At 45.0% G+C, this 7086-nt stretch overlaps 1 protein-coding gene across 2 annotated transcripts in view; it reads left to right on the top strand.

Annotated features, from left to right (window-relative positions):
• Positions 1 to 1064: 1064 nt before the first annotated feature.
• The window catches only part of ELK3 (ETS transcription factor ELK3), a 39828-nt gene continuing 33806 nt past the window's right edge, over positions 1065 to 7086 (top strand). For both annotated transcript variants that reach the window (XM_062015248.1, XM_062015239.1), the window contains exon 1: positions 1065 to 1477. The gene's annotated coding sequence lies outside the window, so the exon portion shown is untranslated. The remainder of the gene's footprint in view (positions 1478 to 7086) is intronic.

Here is a 7086-nt window from a genome sequence, read left to right as displayed (position 1 = left end):
CCATGGCTTGTTAGAAGACGAGAATGAAAAAACCTGACGGACTTCCACAAGAGACTCGCAATTTGCTCACTGCCAGCTGTTCGGATGCTATTGACTAATGCTTAGTGGCCAACTGTGATTATCTTTGTAATTCCATCAAAGCATACTTTTGTTCCCAATGGCATTGTAAGCAACAACCCAATAGAGTGATAAAAAAATAATCATAGCTTCTGTGTCATTGCACATCAAGAACATTCTGAAATGCAGTTACTGTGCTGTGATGATAAATCTTGTGACTTTTACAAGAAATAGCAGTGCAGTACTGTTTTTAAAGTATCATGCATTGAACATCACTGGGCAGACAGAAGATAGTGTCACTGAGAATTTCTAAATAAAGTTAGACAGTACAAAGCAGGTACTTGAGACACAAGAAAAGGCATAAAGAATGTAAACTCCAAACATTGGAAATGTGTCCCTTTTAATTAATCCAAACCAACAATTTAGACTTGAGGTCTACAGCTTGAAGGTCAACCCTTTAAAACTACTCAACAAACTACCGCTGGTCTGTCTCTGAGATACGATCCGGAGCTGAGAGATCCAGTTCAGATTTGGCGATTTGAGCGCCCCTTGACATCTAAGATGTCATTTCCCTCCATTTATGTGCTTATGCCATGTTGCACCATTTCTGTCTTTTATTATTTACTTGAGGTTCAGCTTGGGAAGGTGCCCAGCACATCCAGTGAACTACCATATGCTGCCAACCCCTGAGCCTTCACTGACCCAAAGCGGAGGCGCCCAATGCTTCGTGCCACTGTGACCTGAGTCCCCAGTTCAGTGGGATGAGGCCGGTCACCTCTCCTTGAGCCAGCACCTCGCCGAGGCCCCTCACGATGCTTCGGGGGGATGAAATGCTGCTGGTAAGCGCTTCCCAAGCATCTCTCAACAGTTACCGGGGGAAAGGCGGGTGCATGTTTTTGCCAAGCCACTTCAGGCGGCTGCTAGCCCGCTGCCGCCGGTGGGCCAAGCGCTGGGCCGGCGGGAAGCTCCTCCCCAGGGGTGTAGCACAGGAAGAGGTGGAGGTCGGGGGAGCCGCCGGAGCTCCCTGCGAGCCTGTGGAGTTACCGTTACCCATTTTACTATGTGTGTGTCTTACATTACAGCCATGCTGCACATCAGTGGCCAGAGCGAGGGGAGAGGGGAGGAAAAGCCTGTTTACACAGACTGCAAACCGCCTGGGGAATAATGCAGGAAAGGAAGTGAGCCGGCTCTCTGTCTGACTGCTCTGACTTCCTGCTCGCTCTCTCACACAGGCACACACACATACACACACACACCCCGGCCGAAAAAAAAAAGGAAAAAAAAAGGGGGAAAAAAATCAGGATCTCATTACAAGAGCAACAGAGCGTTTGCAGAAGACTGTCAGCATGGAGAACCAGGGGATTTTACCCTGCTCCCTCTAAACTACTAGGAGCGAGCGGAAAAGTCCCTCAGGCTCTGGGTAGGTACAAGTGCTGCTGCGCCTGCCCCGACTCCCGCGAAGTTTCGGGGGGCTTCAGGAAGGGGAAGGGGAGCTCGGCTCCTGCTGCGGGGGGCTGCGGGGGCCGACGCTCCCCTCACTGAGGAGGGGGACAGAGCGGGGCAAACCGCGGGCTGGAGGTGAGCAGCGGAAAGGAGCAGCGCGGGGCTGGGGGCCGGAGCCCCATGCGAGGCTGGGGCCGGGGGTCCTGCCCTGGGGCTGAGGCCGGGCCCGACCGGCGCGGCGGTAACACGAGCAGGGGTCGGCTGCTGGAGGGCGCGGGGGTTCGCGCCGCCTCAGGGAAGCCCCCGCCCGGGTCGAGGGCTGCCCCGGGGGTCCCGCCGCACCCCAGGCGCGGCGGCTGTAGGTGAGGGGACGGAGTAGCGGTGGAAGGAGCCGGGGTGTGAGGCGAGGCAGGCCCGGGAGCGGGACGCTGCCTGACAGAGCACCGAGAGTCGCGGGGAGCCCTGGGTCCCCTCGCCACCGCGCAGCCCCCTTGGCGGTGCCGGGTCCTATCCTGCCCGCCCCGTCGGCGGTGTCCGGCTGCCGGGGCCGAGCGGGCCCGACTCGCACGAGCAGCATCGCGGTTGGGGTAGCGGGGGCCGCCCGGGGGGTTGTCACGGCGGCGGGGGGCGGCGCGGGGTCCCCGACACCGTTGCGAGGCCGAGCGGGGCCGGGGCCAGGGGGAGAGAAGAGAAGGCTCCCGCAGAAACTGCAGAAGGGGCTTTAAAAAAAAAAAAAAGTGTCGGGAGAGTTTCTGGCTTGTCTGGAAACAGCAAGACTAATTGCCATGCGCTTCCGGTTTGAAACTGGCAGCAGACAACATCTTGAAAATGAGTCACTGCAGCTCACAAAGAAACTCTGTGGTTTTCTCCCTCTCAGGTTTATATATTTGCTCCTTTTTACAGTTTCCTTTGTAGTCTTCTGCCTTCTCCCCGGCCCTCCCCCTCCCCGCATTGCTTAGCCACCCCCTACCCCAAGACCCTTTGGCCGACGTGGATATTTTCCACGAGCAAGCAAGCAAAAAAAAAAAAAAACCCCAACAAAAACCACCACTAAAAATGTTTGTGAGGGAAGGGGAAAAAAAAAAGGAGAGAGAGAAAGGGAGAGAAAGTGGAGAGTTGTTTTTGGATCTGGCTTTGCTGAAGGTTAGAGGGACTCTGATGCTGCAGGGGGAAAAAGTTCCCTGAATTTTCCACTGGCTGCAGGAAGAGAGCCCATTTAGTCATGGCTAAGTAATGTCTGCACACACACCAACTAATCTCATTAGGAGTTTCCGTTCCCTAACACAGGAGGGTTTTGTGAAGCCCTGTCAACCTTTCTAACATTGCAGTTGAAAGGGAGACAAGTTACATCTTTATTTACTTAGGGGTGTAGTGCTAAGACAGGTTTATATAATACAACATCTTTTCGGTTTTTGAGGACTCCAGAAGTCAATGGTTTCATTTAATTTCAAGCAAAAAGTAACAGTTCATCTCATGTTTTGAAAACTATATTGTCTCTCACATAACCTTCCCATAGTGATGCCTTACATATCTCATTTTCAAGTGATTTTACACTCACCACTTTTGACTTAGTGGTTTGTGTAATTATTTCATGATGATTTATTTTCATAGCAGTCATGAATGAAGTCTGTGTTCAGAAATAGAAAGATTTTTGCCATGTCCTAATGATCTTTAATTAAAATTAGAAGTTAACAACTTTTTTCCAAAAAAGGTCTGGAGCAAACAAAGAAAATGGAGTGGTTTTTAACTTAAGGAAATGTCAAGACATGTGAATAAAGTCTCACGTAATAGGAAATAACACTTAACTGCTTGCTTGAGTTATCATGTGATAGCATTAAACTAGCAAATATTGGGAAGAAAAGTAGTACTTGGATGGAGAATTAATTGCAGCGTACTATGTGTTCAACTCTGAGGATCTTCAGTGTCTCCTGTACTTCCTGTGTCCAAGCTGCACAAGGAAAGTTCATCGTTAACATCACTTTACAGAGGACTTTAGTGGATTAGTGACACAATCACCAGACACAGATGCCTCTTGATTTCCAAGCTGGGCAGAAAATAATTTTTAGCATAGTATGTAAACCAGAAAAATTTTATTGGTTTTGTAAAATTCTAAATTTTAGAGGTGCATTTCTGCATGTAATGTTAAAAAAATCTTCTGAATATGTTATGGAACAGTTAGTGTGGTGTGCAACAGCAAAACTTTTGCAGAATAATGTTCCTCAGCTCTTACTGTCTCTCTTTGAAGTATGGACCTTAAATTGTCCACTTAGTGCATTGCATATTGCTGGAATTTCAGTGTGCCATCTGCTGAATCAGTGTAGATGAAGCACACAGGTTCATGCATACGTATATATAGTCTGTCTACACTATATAAATTTAACATATTGTATTCACTCAGCAGAAGTAAAACCAGCTTGACGTCCTCATAGCGAAATGTGTGTAGTGGTGTAGCAGTTGTGTTCAATGTCTTTGAAAGAGAGAATGAGAAGTAATCCATAGATGTGTTAAAAATGCACCAGTTCCATTTGGAACAGAAAAAAATCCGAATACCAAATAGTGTGTGATGATTTCCACTCAAAAAATGAAAATGTCTTAAAGGCATTTTCACTCTAAGTATGATTTTATTCTTCATCTGTTTGAACTTACAAAATATAACAGTGGATTAGAAGAATATATACTGTCTTCCAGGGGATATTATCATTATTGCTTATATCTTGATTTTCCAAATCACCTCAATGAGCTCTTCCTAAAAAGAAAAAACCCCACAGGCTTATATCCTTTCTGAAATCATCAACTCCACCTAGATGCAACAGCTGACAAAAGCCACAAAATCTCAGGAGGTAAAAGTCACCTGCAGCCTTCCTTTTAATGGTGTTTCTAAATCAATTTGCACATGAATACTTTTTCTATATAGAAGCAAAAATCTGTTTTGTTTTGTTCATGGGCAGTTCTCACTTGCTTGTTGATTGTGGTTCTTTGCTCCTGATACTTCATGTTATTTCATTAAACTTAAGTTATGAAAACAAATCAAGTATCTCACTCCAAAGACTGATGTGTTCCCCTTTCCTGTGTATGAAGTCCAGTTATGTAAACTTTACCTTCTCATTGTAATGCCCTTCTTGGGATGGAGACACTCGTGATGGAGGCATTCTTATGGGAAGCTACTACTAATCAAGCGACTTGATGTAACTAAAGCCAATGATCTACCTTAGTTTAAAAATCTATTCTGGAGGACTTAGCACAGAATGAAAGTAATTTTGCAAGTTCACCAATGTCCATTGAGCTTGTTTCTTGCTCCAAGGGTCATATGTTTAGACATGAGAAGATAGATGTACATAATAGGGATATGAATGTCTATTGGCTGTACAAAAAAATAGAAATCTTACACTTGAGAGTGCAATCACATTCATGGTACTTCAGCAGAAAGAAATCAGTGATATCCAATGGTAGGACAAGGGACAATGGGTACAAGCTGGAACATCAGAGGTTCCAAAATAACATCAGGAAAAACTTCTTCACTGTGAGAGTGACGGAGCACTGGAACGGGCTGCTCAGATGGGTTGTGGAGTCTCCTTCTCTGGAGACATTCAAAACCCACCTGGACAAGTTCCTGTGTGACCTACTCGAGGTGGCCCTGCTCTAGCAGGAGAGGTTGGACTAGATGATCTTTCAAGGTCCCTTCCAGCCCTTAAGATTCTGTGCTTCAGAATAAAGAAATAGACACTGAAATTAACAACATATAAATAACAAACGTTTGGCTACTGAAGATGAGGGAGAGCGGGATAAGGCTGGGAGCACCAACACACGGGTATGCATGTATTTGTGAAAATTTATTTTAGCTGGTATATCTTGGTGGCATCATAGATTATTTGTATGCTTGTGTAGTTACTGTTATCTCTGTCATAGTACTAAATAAGATAGCAAGGAGCTGATAAATTAGGTAGTACTTACCACCGAGATACCATTTGTGCCTTGCAGGCTATTTATCAGGCCATGGTTTTCTCTTGGTGGCAGTGGCTCCAACATGCAGCATGCCTGGATGCTGCTGCTTGAATCCATCCTAGAGCTGTGGCAGTGATTCTCGGACAGTGTTAGCCTGGGCTGGTTTTAAGAGTGCTCTTGGTTTGGAGCTGCTGCGTATTTTTTGTAACCACGCCCGATGGTTCATGCAACAGGCTGTTGCGTACAGGCCCTGGAAAATCACATTGTGCTGTGTATCCCCGGGTTGATTCACCGTGGCTTTCTCCTTAGTGTTTCCCACAATAGGGAATCTCACCAGCTTGAATCATTAGACAGATGTTTACTTCGGCTGTGACTTGTTAAATGAATCAACTAATATTCTGGAGGCTGTTGAGAGCTCTTGAGAGACTGAATATGTCTATTCTCGTGTTGAAGTATTTTGTTGAATGATGAATGATGAAAGAATTAGTCACGATTTAGAGGAGAACGTCAAGGTGTAGGCTCAGGAAGTCCAGCTCACCACGCTGCAAAATACAAGGCTGCATGTATTGGAAACAAAGCAGTTGATGCACAAAGTACATCTTATCTGTGCACTTCACAAAAAGAAAATACATCTTTGTCCTTAAAACTTTCTTTAACTTTTTGTATGCCAGTAATTATACCAGAATTCAAATTCTTAAGGGCTAGGAGTGGACTTTTAATTCAAAAGCTTTTTGGGAGGAGACTTACTGCTTTCTTAAAAGCAAAACCTGAAGAAAATACGTGCCATAAGCATTGATATGAAAATATCACTAAGGCACTATCTGCCTTATCAGTGCCAATTAATAACTGTGTGATCATTCTCCATTTTTAATTTTGTATGGATACTGCGGTACTTTTTGCAGTAGTAAGAAGTACCCTGGAATTATTGATCTGCTTAATTGGTATAACTCATGGTCAGTATCTCACAGCGTACTGTATAACCAAATATTTAAGTAGTAATTTTACAGTTAGATCACAATTGAGAACATCAGAGGCCGAATTTTGCTGTGGCCTAAGCAGGTACAACTTATCTGAAAACTATTCTTTTTTACTCCTATGGAGTTACAGTTGCTGACACCGTGTCAGACTTTGGCCTGCTTGATCAAGCAGCATTGCTGTGACACTCTCCCCTCTCGCCCAGAGCTGTGGAGTTTTGTCCTTCTCGTATCTGTGGATCTGTAATTATTTTTGAGCAGTTGTACAGATGCCTATGTTGCAATTGAGCATACTGTAGTAGCATTGTGGTCCTTTTGCCTCTCCTTCAGGAGGAATCCATTGACCCCTGTGTACATGGACCCCATGTTGAAAATGCCTCACCTGTATGATGTCACCTGATAGAGAAATACAATCAACTATGTGAGGAAGTTTTCCAAAGAGTATATACCACATGCTCTGAGCGGTTAGATACAGCTCAGGGTCTTCAGGAGAAGAATTTCTTTAGGAAGCCACAAACTTTCTTTGTTTTCATCTTTTAAAGCACTTAAGCATGTATTGTTTTTGAGTGTGTCAGCACTTCTGTTAATGCACTGAGATTAACTGCATGTTGCAAGCATTTAAATGCTAGTTTAGGCCTTGAATGTAACTAAGGCATTAGAGTAGCTCTTG

Source organism: Colius striatus, chromosome 1 (genome assembly GCF_028858725.1).
Source record: "Colius striatus isolate bColStr4 chromosome 1, bColStr4.1.hap1, whole genome shotgun sequence".
Classification (NCBI taxonomy): Eukaryota; Metazoa; Chordata; class Aves; order Coliiformes; family Coliidae; genus Colius; species Colius striatus.
Note: the sequence above shows the minus strand (reverse complement) of the source record. Positions and strands in the feature narration are given on the sequence as shown.